Here is an 18,416-nt window from a genome sequence, read left to right as displayed (position 1 = left end):
AGAAATCAGGTTCTCCTAGAATATTGACATTTCACCCCATTCTGTTATTCTGTAGTCTTCCACAGTAGTATTTTAAGGTAAGGGATTTTCAGAGGCAAATCTCTTTCTGAACTTCATCCTTTTGACTGGTGGAATGTGTGCATACAAAGGATGACCATATTGAGACACAGAACTCTGCGGATGAATAACTCAGGGTGAGACGGGTTGCTTGGATTGTTTTGGGATCAGCTTCCCAATTTGTATTGGCCAGTTTCTGGAGTACACAATTCTTTTTTATTTTCTTGATGTACTCCTTGAATGTCAGTATTCAATCTAATGTGACCCCAAGGTACCCCAGATGTTTGTGGTGCTAAAGGATTATATCATCCTATTATATCTGGAGTTTTTGCTTTGCCTGATGGTATTTCAAGTGGAAAGTGTATACTTGAGTCTTACTAGGATTGGCATTCAGAAACCATGTGTGATAGTATTTTCCAATTACACTTGGAAACCAGTTAGAATGTACTCACTGTCCTCAAATCTTTCCAGTTGGGAGATAATGCAAAGATCATCTGGATAAATTAATCTTTGCATGTTGGGAGATTCTGGTTGGTCATTTTTGTAGATGTTAAACCAGAAGGGTGATAGCACTGAACCTTGGGGCAATCCACTGAGTATGACGTTGGCTTTTCTGACTATCCATCATAAAATAAAAATAATAATAAAAAAACCAGTTGATTGTTGAGGAGGGAGAAGGTGATCTGGACCATTTTGCTATTTCTCAAAATTCTTTCCAGTTTCAGTAGACATGCACAATGGTTCACAGTGTTGTAAAAAGCTAACAGATCAATAAACACAGTCCCTGTAATTTTGCAGGTTTCAAAACCATCTTTCATGTATTGAGATTGACTTACAACTCTAGCCCACAGCATTAATATCCTTGATTATCAGTTAGCCCTCCTTCCACTGTTGGTACTATTCTAACCATTACCACTTGTTCACTTAGCTTGTCCTTGCAGAGTAAGGATATTGGGTGGTAACTCTTTACAAAGTTAGGGTCTTTGTGTGGAATGAGTAATGCAATCACTTTGGTCTGTCTCCGTAGCCTGGGTATCTGGTGTGCTCCAGAAAAGCGACATATGGTCCTATGGGTGTGTGTAGGTGGAGAAATTTCTAGTGTCATTTATGGAACCAAGTTAGGCACTGCAGAAATCTGGACTTTGCACATACATCATATGTAAGGGTTTGTTTGTTTAACCTATTCTTGGCCTTCTGAAAGAGTTAACTATTGATTTAATTTTCTAATTTCCAAGTTATTTATAGGTCCAAAGTCTTAAAAATAAAATGGAGATTATAAACTGATTCTGGTCTGAGTTTTGAGGTCTGAACATTGCCCTTTTCACTAAAAACCCTGTGTCCTTAGATTGCAGAGTTCTAAAGGCCAATTTTTTAGCCACAGACACAGCAAAAATGCTTGCTGCAAAAATGGTGCACATCATATTCAAAACCTTTCAAGGTGTGCACAAATGGACATTACTTGTACAATTTGAGAAACCGTGTGCCTAAATGCTTGTTTGCATGTGAAATAAACTGATCCAAAAATTATTCATTGGTGTATACATGCTCATTGTGCCTATGCATGAAAATTTGGCCATTAAAATTTTCTCTGTTCATTACATTTGCAATACTTCTCAACCACTGCACTGCAAAGAAAATGATTTTAGATGTACTGAGATTGTTTGTTTGAATCTTTCTTTGCTGTCTCTGCTGTACTTATCGATCTCTGCTATACTTGTAAGAGCAATTTACTGTCCACACATTTTATCTGTTGGGCTGAGAGAGACTGTGTTCTAGGTTTTTTTATTTAACCTGGAATGCTAATATCAAGAACCTCTGCATCTTATTGGCACCATCATACTCTGTGTATTTGGATATGGCTGGTGGCCTAGAACCACAAGCATATGGCTTGTTATAAGGAATGACTGTGTCCAAAAGGAGCCTTGACCTGGCCTGGTCTCTTGAGTCCTTCTCACCTTGGATGGGTGGTAACTGCAGTGTATGGGCCTCTATTGAGACAGTGATTAAAACAGGAAAGATTCACTTATGAGGGTTCTGAAAAAGAAGAGAAGATGCCGTCACTTCCAAAAAAGCAATCTACATATGAGGTGGCATTATTTATACCTTATATTTTAATATGCATTTTTATGTGTGGTACATTTGAGAGGCTATCACTACCCCACAATTTTAATAAATCACATTTGTACAATCCTGGTGATGCATATAATGTTTTCAGCTTCTGACTATCAGAAGTATTGTTTCTAGCAAATTCTTCTATTAATTGGGGTTCCTTGTCAAAACGAGTGTCCTGTCTGGGAAGCCTGCTTTAAACACTTTAAAAGAAACCTGATCTGTAGGAGGAGACATCTGAAAATATTATCATTTGGAAATCCCCAAGCCAAATAATCCGTGTTGGCATTGCCCCGTATGCTTCCCCTCTGCAAGGTTGAACTGTGTGTGTGTGTGTGTGTGTGTGTGTGTGTTCCACGAATAGCCAGCTTGTTTCCTGTCCATTCAGGTTCATTTCTTAGACTCTGTCTAGATACTTATTGATTCATCATGCCCATGGCTTAGACACTTGCTATTTATATGGAATCAATAATGTAGAGGGAAGATTGTAGCAGGTAACATCATTCTAAAAGAGAGGATTTCACTGGACTAGACATGTGCCTTGTTAGCTATTTTTTCTAAAGGCTTTAGTAAAGTTCCTCCCCTGACTCTGCACTTCAAAGAGTTTGCCTCAGGCTCTACAGAAAGAAGCTGAAACTCAAAATAAAGATCTTTCTTTCAGTGGGTGAGCTGAGTCTTGGGACATTCTACAAAGTTTCTCCTGAGCATGAGAGATAATGCTGGTGGAGTCTGAAGTACTGTAGAGGATTCTTTAAAAGAGGAGGGTAGGGGGTGAGAGGGTAAAACATGTGTTGTGGTTTTCATTAAAGCAGGTATGCTTATACATGCTTGTGTTTTGTGAGAGGTATACTTAGAGTCAAAGATAATCCCTGATATTCTAGTTTAGTTGACAGATTACAGAAAGAGAAAATGCATTACAGAGCTGTGAAATGGAATGTAAAAATGCACTGTAAAAGTAGAGACTCTTGTAAAACATTAGTTCAGGTAAACAGTTCTGCTGATATATTTAAAAAAAAACAAAAACCCACACCACAACAAAGAAGTGAGTTGAAAGATTGAAAATGTAGAATTTGAGGGATTCAATAGTGGGAACGTAGGTTATATTTTATCATATATACATGCACTGAAGGCAAAATTCTCCTTTCAAAGAACTCTCATTCTGTGTACGTGAGGGGAGCATAGTATCAAAGAACCATTTTGCAGCCTTAGAACAAAATTTTATAAGAATCATCTGAAATATGGCGCTTGAAGGTAGTAGTATTTTCACAAGTTCAATAAGACCTTATTAAGCGAATTATGTAGGTCATTAATAAAGCACAAAAGTTTTTCTGATAGCACACGCTCCATAAAATGGATTCAAGTTAAATCAGCTTAGTGGTGCCTTATTAAAGTTTTCAGCGGTTCAAGCAAGCAATGTTCAGGTCCATCCTTAAAAACCAAAATCATAATCATGAAACGATGACCTTGAGAATTATCACCCTCTCTTTACTCTTCCTCTTTGAGGGGAAGATATTGAGAAAGTTGTGATGAGACATCTTTGGTGTCATGTAGAATTTTCAGGTTCCTTGATTCCTTTCAGTCTTGCTCTAGTTCTGCATGTGTCTGCACTAGTTACATTAGTTGAGTATCTTCTAGTAAAGAAGAAAGTTAAGGTGTCAATATTGGTTCTTTCAGTTCTGTCAGCAATATTTGATTCCATTGATCACAACGTTTTCTTGACCTATCTGTAGACCCTAGCTGAGATAAACAGTATGTGTGATTCTCTTCTGTCCTATCAAAAAGTTCCCAGAGAACTTTTTGGGGGTAATTACTTATCTACCCTTAGTGAATTCTTGTGTGGTGTTATTTAAATAAGGTCTGTAAGCATCACCATGCCTGTTTTACAGGCAGGGTAATTGAAACATAGGAACACTAAGTGCCTTTCTTGCAGTCACAGAGTGAGTTAATGACACAGCTGGGAATAAAGCATAGGTCTGGTGATCCCAACTATGTCAACACACCACAGCTTGCCTTTACTAGATTTCAATTACTCTTACCATTGTGGCACATGATATCTGCTGAGCTGCTTGACTCTGTACATGTAACCATGTACTGGAGGCAGGATGCTCTAAGTAGATCTTGATTCTGAAATTTGCCTCACCATCTGGTTCAGCAGCACTTGAGTCTGTTAGCATATAGTGGTGCAGTATAAGGCTCTTTTTCTCCAGCTTTTATTTGAGGTAGAGCTGGGTGCAGAATGGGCATTCCTTTTTAAGGGGAAGGAAAGTGGAGGAAGATCTTTTTGCTGACTCACAATTCAGAATTGTGTATTTTTGTCACATGCCCTACACAGTACAGGTCACATTTATGAAATAAAAGAATAATAATAAAAAGTGTATCAGTATGGAATTTTCATATTTCCCATAAATTGGGTAGACTGTCATAGAAACCAGCAGTTACCTGCTGTAGTACAGAAGACAAGATTTTTTTTTAACCCTGTCAAATCCCGAAGGCTGCTCTGAGACATGTGCCCCTGCTTCTTTCTGAGTTGAGATTTCTGGCACATGACCCATCAAGTGAGAGAGAGGAAGAGAATAAAAAGTCTTTATGCCAAGTGTTCCTTTCAGTGCCTGAGAACTGGACCGGTTCTTTCCCCCAGTGAAATTATATAATTAGTAATCTTGAACCTCTATCTGTTGGAATATCTGTTAATTTGCAGAATGTCTGCACACTTTATTGTATCATTAGCTGAAGAAGTTTGATAACATCGTAGGAAAGAATGGACATTCTGCTTCCTGTAGTATTCACAAACTGCTCACATTATGTGCTCAGTTGTGCCTGTTCTGCACAGCCCATTCTTGTGAGTGATGTCAAGCTACAGTCCAGGGTTTCTCAAACTGGGGGTCACGATGCCTCAGACGGTCACAAACTGTTAACCCTGTGCATGATGATGCTTGGGCTGTGGCTGTCGGCCCCACGCATGGTTGACAGCTGGAGCCCCGCCATGTGCAGGGCTGTGATCTTGATCCCTGCCATGCGTGAGGCTGACAGCCTGAGTCCCTCCAGCCCAACTCCATCCCCACCCCACTCTGTCTCTAGTCCCACTCCATCTCCAAAGAAAGGGTGCTAAAATAGAAATTTGCCCAGGGCGCCATTTTCCCTAAGGAGGGTCCTGAGACTGAGACAACATTAGTGGGCTTTGTTGTTCAGTAGCTGAGGAGCTACATTAAACTGCAGACCAATCAGATAACTGAGATCAGCCAAAAAAAAAATAATTTAACAGTCTGACACACAGGCAGGGGCAGCACTGGGGGGGTTGGGGGGCCTACAGATACCCCAAAATTTGCCGTAGCCCCCCTGTAACCAACCTCCCAGCGCAAAGGTCAAACATTATGCAGAAGTAAGAGTGGCATGGTATGGTATTGCCACCCTTACCTCTACAGTTCTGTGCCACTGCTGGTGGCAGCACTGCCTTCAGAGCTGGGCACCTGGCCAGCAACTGCTGCTCTTTAGCCACCCAGCTCTGAAGGCAGCATCTGCTGGCAAGGGGGCATTCGTAAGTCAGCTGTGAAAAGTGATATTTGTATGTTTGTTAATATCACTTTTCACTGCCTCCCAGCTAGCTAGAAAGTCTGCTGTGGAGTCTGCACTTGTAAATCTCCTGTGAAAACATATTGAGAGTTTCTTTATGCCCCCCCAATATTAAACAGTAACTATTAAAAAAACCCTTTTCTGCTTATAACAAGAATTTGATAAATGTATAATGTATTTTAGTCTTAATTTAAAAGCTGTGAGAAAAGGTAAATTAATTTTAAATAAGAGGGTTATAAATTTAGCATTTAAAATAGTGCTAAATATAAAAAAATGTGTTTTTAATGTATAAGCGGGGGGTCGCACTCAGAGGGTTGCTCTGAAAAAGGGGTCGCCAATACAAAAAGTTTAAGAGCCGCTGGGCTACACCAGCCGAGTGGATGTGCAGGAGACATTCTGCCTACCAGAAGCAAAATATCACATTAAGCTCAGCTCCACTCTTGATACGCAGGAGAGCACGCAAACTGCTACATGCTTTTAAAGGGTGCAATGCCGGCCTCACATTGTTGATCAGCTCTGCTGGCTAGCCCCAGTGGAGGAACAGCATCATGGTTCCACCTGTTCCCACCCCAAATCTTCTTTGGGACATTTCTGCCATTCTTGGCTGCAACTGATTAGCAGTCCTGAATTCTCCCAAGCTCAGCAGAGGCAATTCTAGCTGGTCTTCAGAGCTGGGCAAATGTAGAAATGTTCCTTCCTCTCTTCCTGCTCCTGTGTGTGCCTCTGATAAGACTAAATTATCACTAACACTCTTCCCCAAAACCCTCGTCCCAAAGCTGTATGCAGTTTCATGGGCCCAGCCAACATGAGAGACTGATTCAGAAAGATTGGGAGAGCCTGGGTGTACGTCTGGTCCCTCTTAGACCCAAGAGTGAACAACGAGCAAAACAAAAAAGCACAAACAAAGACTTCACTCCACCAAGATTTGAAAGTATCTTGTCCCCCTGTTGGTCCTCTGGTCAGGTGTCAGCCAAGTTTACTGAGCTTCTTAACCCTTTACAGGTAAAAAAGACATTAACCCTTAACCATCTGTTTATGACACGCCCCCCAAATCTCAGACAGTGTGGAACCACACTGGTGGTGATTTCTTCCTAGAACTTTAGAATAAACAGATTAATAAAACACATGCACCTTTACATATACTACTAATTATGTAAAACTACAAGACTTTTCACATTTTAAGGACAATTTTTAACCAGTTGATTTTGGGAAACTTTCATGGGAGAGTGCATCAGCTTCTTTGTTAGAAGCCCCTGAAATATGTTAAATTTTAAAATCAAAATCTTGGAGAGCTAAACTCCATCGAAGCAGTTTTTTGTTGTTTCCTCTGAAAGTATGAAGCCACTTTAGCATAGCATGGTCAGTTTGTAGCTGGAAACGCTGTCACCAAACATATGGGCGTAGGTTTTCCAGGGCATACACAATGGTGTAGCATTCTTTTTCACTGATTGACCAGTGGCTTTCCTCTCAGACAGTTTCTTGCTGAGAAACACAACAGGATGAAATTCTTGATCTGGTCCTTCCTGCATTAAAACTGCTCATACACCACGTTCAGACGCATCTGTGGTTATTAGGAATGGTTTGTCAAAGTCTGGGGCCCTTAGCACAGGGTCAGACATGAGTGTCACTTTAAGCTGGGTAAAGGCCTTCTAACACTTATTAGTCCACTTAACTGCATTTGGCTGTGTCTTTTTGGTCAGGTCTGTTAGTGGGGCAGCGATTTGGCTGTAGTGGGGTACAAATGGCCTGTAATATCCGGCCAAGCCTAAGAAGAATTGGACCTGTTTCTTTAACTTTGGGACAGGCCACTTTTGGATAGCATCCACCTTGGACTGTAGGGGGTTTATGGTTCCTTGACCCACCTGGTGTCCAAGGTAAGTCACTCTGTTTTGGCCTATTTGACACTTTTTAGCCTTAACAGTTAGTCCTGCCTGCCTGATGCACTCAAAGATTTTTTCCAGGTGTTCTGCCCATGAATCAGAAAAAATGGCCACATCATCGAGGTAGGCAACTGCATATTCTCCCAATCCTGCTAGGAGACCATCTACAAGTCTTTGGAGACCATCTACAAGTCATCTACAAGTCTTTTGGCGGGTGCATTTCGCAGCCCGAAAGGAAGCACATTAAATTCATACACCCCGGCATGGGTGATGAAGGCTGACCTTTCTTTGGCAGGTTTTATCTAGTGGTACTTGCCAGTACCCCTTGGTTAAATCTAATGTAGAGATGAACTGGGCACATCCCAATTTCTCCAATAGCTCATTGGTGCATGGCATTGGATAGTTGTCGGGACGAGTTACAGCATTTAGCTTACGGTAGTCCATGCAAAAGCGTATTTCCCCATCTGGTTTGGGTACTAGAACCACTGGAGATGCCTATGCACTGGTAGAGGGGTGGATTATACCCATCTGTAGCCTGTTTTGGATCTCCCGTTCTAGAGCAGCTTGGGCATGAGGAGACACCCAGTAGGGTAGGGTTCTAATTGGGTGAGCATTACCTGTGTCAATGGAGTGGTATGCCCATTCAGTCCATCCTGGGGTGGCTGAGAACAATGGGGCAAAGCTAGTGTACAGCTCCTTGATCTGTTGCCACTGCAGAAGTTCCAGCCAGAATTTAGTGTCTGGCACACTTTCTGTTCCCCCAAAACCTTCCCTGGGGAACACAGATCCAAACCCCTTAGATCTTAAAACAAGGAAAAATTAACCATCCCCCCTCCTTTCCCTCTAGACTTTCCCCTCCCTGGGTTGCCTTGAGAGGCTTCACACTGATCCAAACTCCTTGGATCTTAAAACAAGGAGGAGTTAACCATCCCCTCTTCTTTCCCCTCACCAATCCCTGGTGAGTTCAGACCCAATCCCCTTGGATCTTAAAACAAGGAAAATCAATCAGATTCTTAAAAAGAAAACTTTTAATTAAAGAAAGAAAAGGTAAAAATTATCTCTGTAAAATCAGGATGGAAAATGCTTTACAGAGTACTCAGATTCATATAGACCAGAGGAAACCCCCTCTACCTCAGGTTTAGAGTTACAGCAAACAGAGGTAAAAATCCTTCCAGCAAAAAGAAACATTTACAAGTTGAGAAAACAAACATAAGACTAATCTGCCTTGCCTGGCTATTACTTACAATTTTGAAACATGAGAGACTGATTCAGAAAGATTGGGAGAGCCTGGGTGTACGTCTGGTCCCTCTTAGTCCCAAGAGTGAACAACGAGCAAAACAAAAAGCACAAACAAAGACTTCACTCCACCAAGATTTGGAAGTAACTTGTCCCCCTATTGGTCCTCTGGTCAGGTGTCAGCCAAGTTTACTGAGCGTCTTAACCCTTTACAGGTAAAAGAGACATTAACCCTTAACCATCTGTTTATGACACCTGTATATGCAATTATAGCTTTGCTAGTGAATCCTCATCTGTGACACAGCTATAAAAATGCATTGACTTTTGGGAGAGAGAAGATTGGCTCAGCAATGCCAAAGGACTGACTGAATAAAATTAGCCTCAATAAGTCTAGGAGGATAAAGTCAGATGGCTCAGAACTCGCCGCGTCTAAGAGATTCTGCATGAAGTACTCCATCTGTGGATTTATGTTAGATAAAGATTATGTGCCCAGCTGGGGCCAAGCCAGTTTGCTGTGTTCTTCCAGTAAGTCTTTTTCTCAGTCAACTGAGAATGTAATCCTGCTTTCCATTTCAGAACCCAGCCTGGTGCCTTGGGAATATCTGGGGCTTGATTTCACTGGGTTATCAGTGAGTTGATTTCAAGAGAATGCTTACATCATAGTTTTTTTGATGTTTTTCCCAAGGGGGCAAAAGTCTTCCCACACAGATGGCTATAACTGGTGGCTGGCAGACAACCGATGGATGAAATTTTCCTCTGGCACCATGCAGTAAAGCATGCTTGGCAATATGATTATGGCAAACCATTCTTTAGCTTTGTTTTTAAAAGGCTACCAGGGATGCTGTCAGCACAGTGTCATGTGAACCTCTGCTTACCATTCTTCATCTAACTGGACTAAGTAGGTTAATTGCATGGTAGAGGTAGCTCGCCAAGTGTAGCTGGGTTAATATCTATAGGATAAACACTTACCAAGAATTATTCATTTGAGTTTTCGAATGGCTTTCTGTGGAAGCACTATGCTTCATCCAAGAAGCCTAGTAGGGTTGCTGTTTGAGATATGCAGGGTCTAATGTGTACAAATTACCTGCTTTTGCTGTTGGGTGGCAATAAAACAAACCCTATCTGAATAGTCAAACAAATATCTGCTCCTTTATTTGTTTTAAAGATTCAAGTGAATAAACTCATTAGTTCAAAACCTGTCCTATAATGTTAGACCATACAAGAAAAAAGGGATCCTAGAGGAAACTTAAAAACAGTGCTGTACATTTAAGCCAGTTAAAAGGAAGTGTTTCTTTACACAACATATTCTACTTTGCGTGTGCACGGACTTTGCTGCTGTGTGAAGTTTTTGAGACAAATAGTGTTGCAGGACTTGAAAACTGCCTTTCCATAACCCTTGCACCTATATAAGTTTAGGATAATGTTAAATGTATAATAAGTAGACTTGGCAGGCTGGTCAGTTTACCAGTCAGATAATGTCAACTGAACGCCTATTTGACCATGGTCAAATGCCAAATATTCTAGCAAGAATGCTCTGATGTAAGTGGTACCTACCTTTTTTGTTGAATCATGGTGTCATTCTTCCTTTCATTTTTTAGAACTTAATTTAATCACCTTTCACATTTTTCTGAGTAAAAACAACTCAATTCAGTAACTTATTTATAATTGGGTATACACATCTGTCAAAGGTGAAGCCTGTTGGAGATGATAAAGTCTTACCCTTTGTTACTGTTCTAATAAATTAGTACTTTGAAATATTTGACAATTTTTGACATTATTTGACCAATATTTGACAGGCAAAATGACAAGTTGTTTTTGGACTGGTCAAATGTCCAACCCTAGAATAAGCTCTCATATGCCAGAGAGTGAGATGAGTTTATAAGGGGACTGAGTGTATATGAACAGAAAGGAATTTCCCACATCATGCATTTAGAGTTTTTTTTTAATCATAATCTTATATACGGAGTGGCACATCGAGCTACAGTGGACCATTCTGATTTGGTATAGCAATTTTTCTCTTCCACTTCTTACAGAATATTTTAGAATGCGCCTCTTTATAGCTATTGATTTATGAACCTGATGCATAAACCTTTCCAGTGTAAGCTTTTTCCTTGCTAGTCAGTGTAGATTTCTTAGCCTATTGCTTCTTGGTGGCATGATCTTGTTAGAAAAAAGTTTTGCTAACGCTTACATTAACATTCTTTCTTTCTCCCCTTCCTTGCTTATTTTTCCTTCCAGATGTTCATTAATAATAATGGGCTCAATCATCAGCTATGTGAGAATGACACTCTGCACAAATAAAGGAAGAGGAAAAATTCGAGATGACTGTTGGGCTTCTTTATACCATCTTCTCCCCAATACTGGGACTGCCCAAGGGCCATTTTTCCCCCCTCCAGTCTAACTTAGAGCTGCCTCAGTTATGCCAGCTTGTAATGAACCCCTAGTGGCCGCGACACTAGCCAGGGCTTACCAAAGTGCAGTGCAGTCCTGCCATACCCCCATTTGCTTTCTTCCCATCACTGGTATTCTCCCTACACTTGCCAAGGGGAGATATTTCGCTGCACTTTGTGAACATTACCCCACAGTCACAAAATAGTGCATGGGAGAATGGGACTATGTCCATGACCCTCTCCACCAGACACAAAACTTGACTAGCCTCCCTCATTATGTTCATAAGGGAGCAGCTCTCCAATTTGTGGTTGCTCGCTGTGTGATTTCCAGGGCTGGGATGGGCTCCCCGGTCCCTCTCTGTCTTCTGGCATTTCCATGCAAGGCTACTATAACTTGGCACAAGGTATATTCTAGATACTTGGAAAATAAATGATCAAGATACTAGACTCTGAAAAGGTGGAAGAAGGTTACTTCACAGGAGAAATATACATGTACATTTTCATACACACGTCTTGTAGCTATGAATTACCTGGATATGCTGAATTCCTGTATATGACATAAATGAAGGCCTCTGAAGGAGGGATTCTAGTCTACAGAGTGAATAACACATCTGTGGGAAACATATCTAAAGAGCTGTTTAAGTGGTAGTATGGAAGAGTGCAAAGGGCAGGATGAAATTATTTGTTATATGGCAGATTCCATTGTGCTACTCCTTGTGACATCTGGAAAATGATGCAGCATGAGTACTTTAACTGTTGCCTGTCATGAGACACAGCGCTACCATGATATGCCTCACTGTCACCACTGAGAACATGGGAATCCCAAGGTTGCCTCACATGGGTATAAAACATAAACTGAGGCTGAATATGGCCCAGCTTTTGCAGTCATCTCTCCTAGACACTGAAATCATCTAATGTCCCTGGTATGTGCAGTTGTGAGAGAGATTGTCCCAGTGGTAATCTAAGCTCCACAGTTGTCCATAGCAATATAATTGGCTAACTCTGTCCTTAGGGGTTTGTAGAGGTGCGGACTCACCGCTGCGGTGCCTCCTGCTGGTGACTTCCGGGAATTAGCTCATTCCAGCTCCGGAGTGCCCTCTGCAGGCCAGTAATCTGTCTGTCCTCTGGCCCCCATGTCCCTCCCTAGACCCCAGTGCCCTTTTACCTGGGGTGCTGCCCCCTGGCAGTAACCCCTCACTCCTAGGATCTCCCCTCCTCGGGGAACCCCCAGCCACTATTCCCACCTCGCCTCAGTATAAGGCTACTGCCAGTCATCATCTAGCCCCATGCCCTGGGGCAGACTGCAGTATCAGCCTACTCATCACTGGCAAGGTTGGGTTTGGACCTGCTGCCTTGGCCTATCCCTGGGCTGCCCTCTGCAACCCCCAGTACCCCTTGGCCTTCTGCTAGGCTGCAGCCTGGGGCTTTCAAGGCTGGAGCTCCCCAGCTCCTCAGCCTGTCCCCAGCCCTGCTCCACTCAGGTACCCGGTCTCTAGCTCCCTGCAGCCAGGCCCTTCTCTCTCTGTGTGTCTGCCCCTGGCTTCCCTGCATTTATAGGGCCAGCTGAGGCCTGATTAGGGTGTGGCCCAGCTGCAGCTGCTTCCCCAATCAGCCTAGTTGCTTTCCCCTGCCACAGCCCTCTCCCAGGGCTGTTTTTAAACCCTTCCAGGCAGGAGTGGGGGCCACCCCGCTACAGACCTGATTCAAAACACAGTGACACAAATGAGAGACTTTCCATTGATTTCGGGGGCTTTGGATCAGGCCCTTAATGGGTTATCTTCATTAAAGCTGACTTTAATATAAGTAAACCATTGCTTATAGAGTTTTCATTAATCAAACAAAACTCGCCTTTGCTATATTGGGTAAACATAACACAAAGATGTTGAAATTAACCACATAAAATAATCATTCTGTATTTTTCTTTTTTGCAAATCTTTATTTGGCCTTCAACAGAAAAAGCTAATTTGGAAAGCCTGTCTCAGCCACAGATTTATATTTCATTTTACAGTATACTCTTGCAGCTACTAGCATTTGTTAAGATAGCCTTTAAAAACTATGCAACCGGGACTTTCCTCCCTAATTTTGCAGAGGTATTCGTATCCTTCCCATCTAGAGTGACACAGTGAGACTGACATGACATATTGAAATTGCTGAAGTGTAGAGGAAAGATAACCTACATTTGCTTTCCATGTCAATCAGCATGAACAAAGCAAACATTCTCCATGTAAAAAACACCAGTGCTTTCTCTGGTCACTTAATAATATGCTGATTTAGGGCTAGAACTGGAAGACATTATAGTCAAACTACTAATTTTGTTTTATATTTTCTTCTATCAATAAAAAATCAGACTTCTTTAGACATTACCAGGGCAGAATTTTGAATAATCACTCGTAACCCATGTAAGAATGTGGCAGAGTGGCAACCAGCTGAATTTAGTATGGGACTGCTTTCACTGTTGTCCCATTTTAGTCCTTACTGTAACTACTCCTGTGGATAAGGGATATTTGCATGAATAAAGACTGCTCGCATGAGTAAAGGTTTGAAGGACAGGACCACTACATTTATTTTGTATAAGATGTCTTGTCCATTATGCCAGAGAAGACTGGGAGGCCCATACTAGCAGACTCAACTTCTGAATTAAACTTGAATTCACTGGAATTAAACTTCATGGAAAAACAAAGCTTTTACCCTTCCCTCTCCCTTTGTTCGTGTCACCCATTTGTTGCTGCTTCTTTCAGCTAAGGGTCTGATTCTGCAATGAGCCTGTAAAAAAATATATACCTCAATAGGACTACTCACAGTGCATTGAGTTAAGCGTGCATGTAATTCTTTGCCAGATGTGGGTTTAAGATTAAGTCTTTGAGACAGGGATTAAGATTTTAAGGTCTATTACTCTGTGTTTGTACAGCATGTAGCAGAATGGGGCCCAGACTTCATTGGGATCTTTAGATACTACTGTAGTACAAAGTAATACAAAGAATATTGAAGAATGGAGTTTACATGAGCCCCACTCTCATGCACAATTTTAGTGACTTGCATATAATATATTCATGTCTGTTAAAGCAAAGTATTAATCTCATGCATCAAAACACCCAAAAAAGCTAAACAAATTTTGCTACCAGATGCATGTGTGCAAATCCCATTGAAATCATATTAATCTGAGGGTAGAGTCTAACACTTGGGACTAAATATATTTTTAAACTAAATAACTGGCTTCAATGTATAAGATGGAATGTATAGCATATATAGATTAGAGAGCTTTTCTTGTTGAATTTAAAAGCATTCTTTAATATTATAGATATTAAGGGATAATAACTACCTAGTCTTAATTTCTTCATTAGCATAAATGGTAACACATTAAATTTCAGGGTACAAATACTGTGTAAATACTCCTTTATATGATAACTGCAGACCATTTAACTCCATGAAAACTACCATAAAGTGGCAGATTAATTACAGCTCATGCCATTACAGGGTAATGACATGATTATTTCTCTTTTCTAAATGCACTCTAAGGTTGCATATCTTCTGGAACTATTATGTGTAATTATTAATAGCACTTTGTTGTATGTACACAAATACTTTCAGGCCTGATTCAGCAAACCTTACTCACATGTGTAGTCTCACTGATTTTAATAGAACTAGACATGTGAATAGGGTGACCAGATAGCAAGTGTGAAAAATCGGGATGGGAGTGGGCGGTAATACGTTTCTTTACAAGAAAAAGCCCCCAAAATCGGGACTGTCCTTATAAAATCAGAACATCTGGTCACCCTACATGTGAATAAGGATTGCTTATTTTAAACGTTGCAGGATTGAGTCCATAAGGTGTATTTTTGAATAATTAATTTCTGTAGAATTCCAGAAAGGACATTGTTTCATAAATATTTTCGGTAAAGCAAGCCAGACACTTTGAAGAAGAAACAAACCAAAAATGTGACTCTCATAAACTACTATCTCAGTTTGGAATGGTTCAATGGTTTAATGAGGTTAATTTGTATTAGGTTGAGGGAAATGCTTTATCTACTGTATGGAGGCTTTCGTTTCACATGAATGTGACAGATATTGTACTTACTGCACTGGAACTTAATTATTTGATAGCACAAGGAACAGAAATTCCCCCATTTCCTCTCTAGGAACATTCATGGTATACTTTAGATGGTAAATAGAAACTAGAGGATAGTTGCCCTAGATTTTTAATGTGTTGAAGAGACAGAGTAGCCTTTTCTGGAAGGTTTTATTTTTCTACCTCCAAAAATGGAAACAGTTTTACTAAAGGGTCTCTGAAATGCTATAATTGTCATTTGGTTATTTTTTGCTCTAATCTAGTCTTCACATCTCACAGCATCTTTTGACATGCTTTTCTTTGCTATTCACAAACGTAAATGATCGTTTCATTTAATTAGATTACTTTGGCATAAAAGCCTTGGAAAATGCTCCATTTTCTCTCTAATGACTACAAAGTAAAAAATTAGCTGTCTTGAAAAGTTTTTGTTTCATCAGTTATTTTTGTCCTCAAAGCATTATACAACAACCCAAATCCACTAACTAGCTTGCATTTAAGATAACTATTTGTGCATGTAGGTGATGTTTTATTTCTGCTTAGAAGGTGTAATATGGAATCTCAAGAGAGCCAGTCAAGGCGTATAAAACTGTTAAGTAGGAGAGCATAGAGGCAAACAAAATTTCAGAATCAATGAGACAAATCAGAATACAAATAAGGACTGAAATCTAATAGAGAGAAAAATAAGCAGGAACAAATTCACAATCTGACAATAAATTTACTTTCTTTTATAGCTTCAGTGTCAGGTTTGTTATATGAATCTGATGTCACCTCAGTTAATTGAATTTGTGTTAGTGTGTGTGGGTTTGAAATGCATAATTGCCCATTATAATAAAAATGAATGTAACTTTTCAGAACAGGTATGTGTATCTGTTCTATCTTCATGCTACATATTATATATAAGAAATATAGTGTATAAGTAATTTATTTTACTTTATATGTTTTATAGAAAACAGAGCATCTTTACTTGTAAAGTAAAGATGCTCTGTTTTCTATAAAACATATAAACGATTAGTTGAGAAAAATGTATATAATTCTTTGAGTCAACATGTTAACATGCAATGTTAACCCATGCAAAATAATTTTCACTGTGGTTACTTTGTACCAATGGGCCTAAAAATATCTGCTTAAAAAAATCTCATGGGTATTGGGATAACATGCCCCACTAACTTCCTACAAAAGTTCAAGTAGATAGCATGAGCAGCATTCCTCTTTCTCAATTTTATTAGCAATAGTTAAAGCTTTTAAAACATAGAAAAACATTTACTCATGTTCGATTTTTCAAAAAGTGGAACCTTTTTTGAATTTCTCACCTGATATGTCACCTTCCATAATCTGTGAGGCTGTGGTTTGATCAGTCACATTGTGCTATATCATTTCAGCTGTCACACTGTACAACCTGACACTGTACAATGTGATGCTAAAACTGAAATGTGTAGTGAGTAATTACAATAATCACAAGCTATTTGACTGGCTTTGTTCTAATGAAAAATATGTCATAGCTTGAATATAATGTTCTAAGCAGTAGCTTCCATTTTGGTAACTAAGAGCCAGATTGTGGGCTACCCCTCTATGGCTGTGCATGGACAAGGGTGGCAATTAAGTGGTTGCACAGTTTACAATAGCTGTCCTTGCACTCTTGGGAGGAGAGGAATTTACTTGTTCCTGCTCCCTGTTCTTTCAAGAAGAAAGACTCTGAAAAGGGGTCAAAGAAGAAGTATGGTTACAGATCTGCTTTTGCTTCTCTCCACCATTGCTCCAGAGAGTGGAGTCGGCTCACTGAGGAGAGCATCTGCTTTGTCTTTATGGGTAGTACAATCTCTTTAGTGTTCATCTTGGGTTACTGTGGCTTGGCAATGGCCCTAAGTTAAGGGTGGAAGCTTAAATTCATAGTCTAGTTTTAAGAATATAGGCTGCTGGCCAGAGAGGGCAGTGTGCTTTAGAACGGTGATAGGTTCCCCATACACTGTAGCATGCAAAGAAAAAGCAAAATCAAAGCTGCTTGTAAAAGGGCCCAGTCCTACATGGCAAGTCTCCCATTAGAGCCCCAAGTTTTGTATTTGTTTGCTTTGCCAATTCAGGTCACCTTCTGCCAACATACCAACTTTTGGAATTTGGGTAGGAAGGGGATGACAGAGTCCGTATTCTTGATAAAATTGCATAAAATATTTTGCATTTGCTACCTCTCCAGTGCCCCCTCCATGTGATTCAAATAGAGCTATCCATGGCTGGGGCAGTGTAGACCTGAGAAAAGGAATATTTTCTAGCAGTCTCCTCAAGGTAACATCTCACAATCTCATTTGGGTACAATATAAGTCCTGTGTATAGACAGTGACTCTCTGGTGCTTTCCAAGTGGTTTTACGATCTGTCTGTGATCTGCCCTACAATTTCTAGCAGCCACTGGTTCAGCTTGCAGTCTCAGCAAGCTATGATGAAATGAAAATGATGCAATAATTAGTTACTATACCTTAAATTGTTAACCTTTCCCCCAGGCAGATCTTCTCCTGGGACTGCTCTAGCCTCAGAGCTGAAGTAGTTCCTGTGTCTGGTTAGCTGATCCTGAAATGAGAGAATGGATAGTGTGTCCAAGTAGTCATTGATCCACTGCTTCCCAACCCTGCTTTGCACTGCGAAGCAGAGAGCTCCATGACATGATGGAGGATCATAATTCCATCCATAGGGTTCCCAAATCCTGCCACATCTTCTTAGTGGAGCTGTGCCAGTTGACTAATGAAATGAAAAAAACAAACAAACAAAGAAAAACCAGGACATTTCAAGTGTCTTAAAGGAAGATCCTGGGATGTCATATAAAAAACTGGATCTGTCTGGGGACATGTGGTCATCTTACATTTATAATGTATGCATTCTAAAATATATATTCATGCGGCTATTTTAATATTGAAGCACTTTCTTTTCTGAATGTCACCCTAAGAAAATATATTATATTATTAGGTTTATATGGAGATGCAGGTGCTATGCTATTCTGAAAAATATATATTTATTTTCTATGATGACTTTTCAGTGCCTCCACATTTTGTTCCACTGAAATGGTGCAATGTGCATTCTTCTCCAGTTGTTCTTATTTCCTGTCTGAGACAGTTATGCTATGT

At 40.3% G+C, this 18,416-nt stretch overlaps 1 protein-coding gene across 3 annotated transcripts in view; it reads left to right on the top strand.

Moving 5' to 3' along the window:
* Window positions 1–18,416, top strand: part of TAFA2 (TAFA chemokine like family member 2) — a 317,305-nt gene that overhangs the window by 262,588 nt on the left and 36,301 nt on the right. The gene's annotated exons all lie outside the window — the stretch shown is intronic.

The sequence above is a fragment of the Gopherus flavomarginatus genome, chromosome 1 (assembly GCF_025201925.1).
Source record: "Gopherus flavomarginatus isolate rGopFla2 chromosome 1, rGopFla2.mat.asm, whole genome shotgun sequence".
Classification (NCBI taxonomy): Eukaryota; Metazoa; Chordata; order Testudines; family Testudinidae; genus Gopherus; species Gopherus flavomarginatus.
The sequence above is the reverse complement of the archived record's forward strand: the minus strand, read 5'-3'. Positions and strand labels throughout refer to the sequence as shown.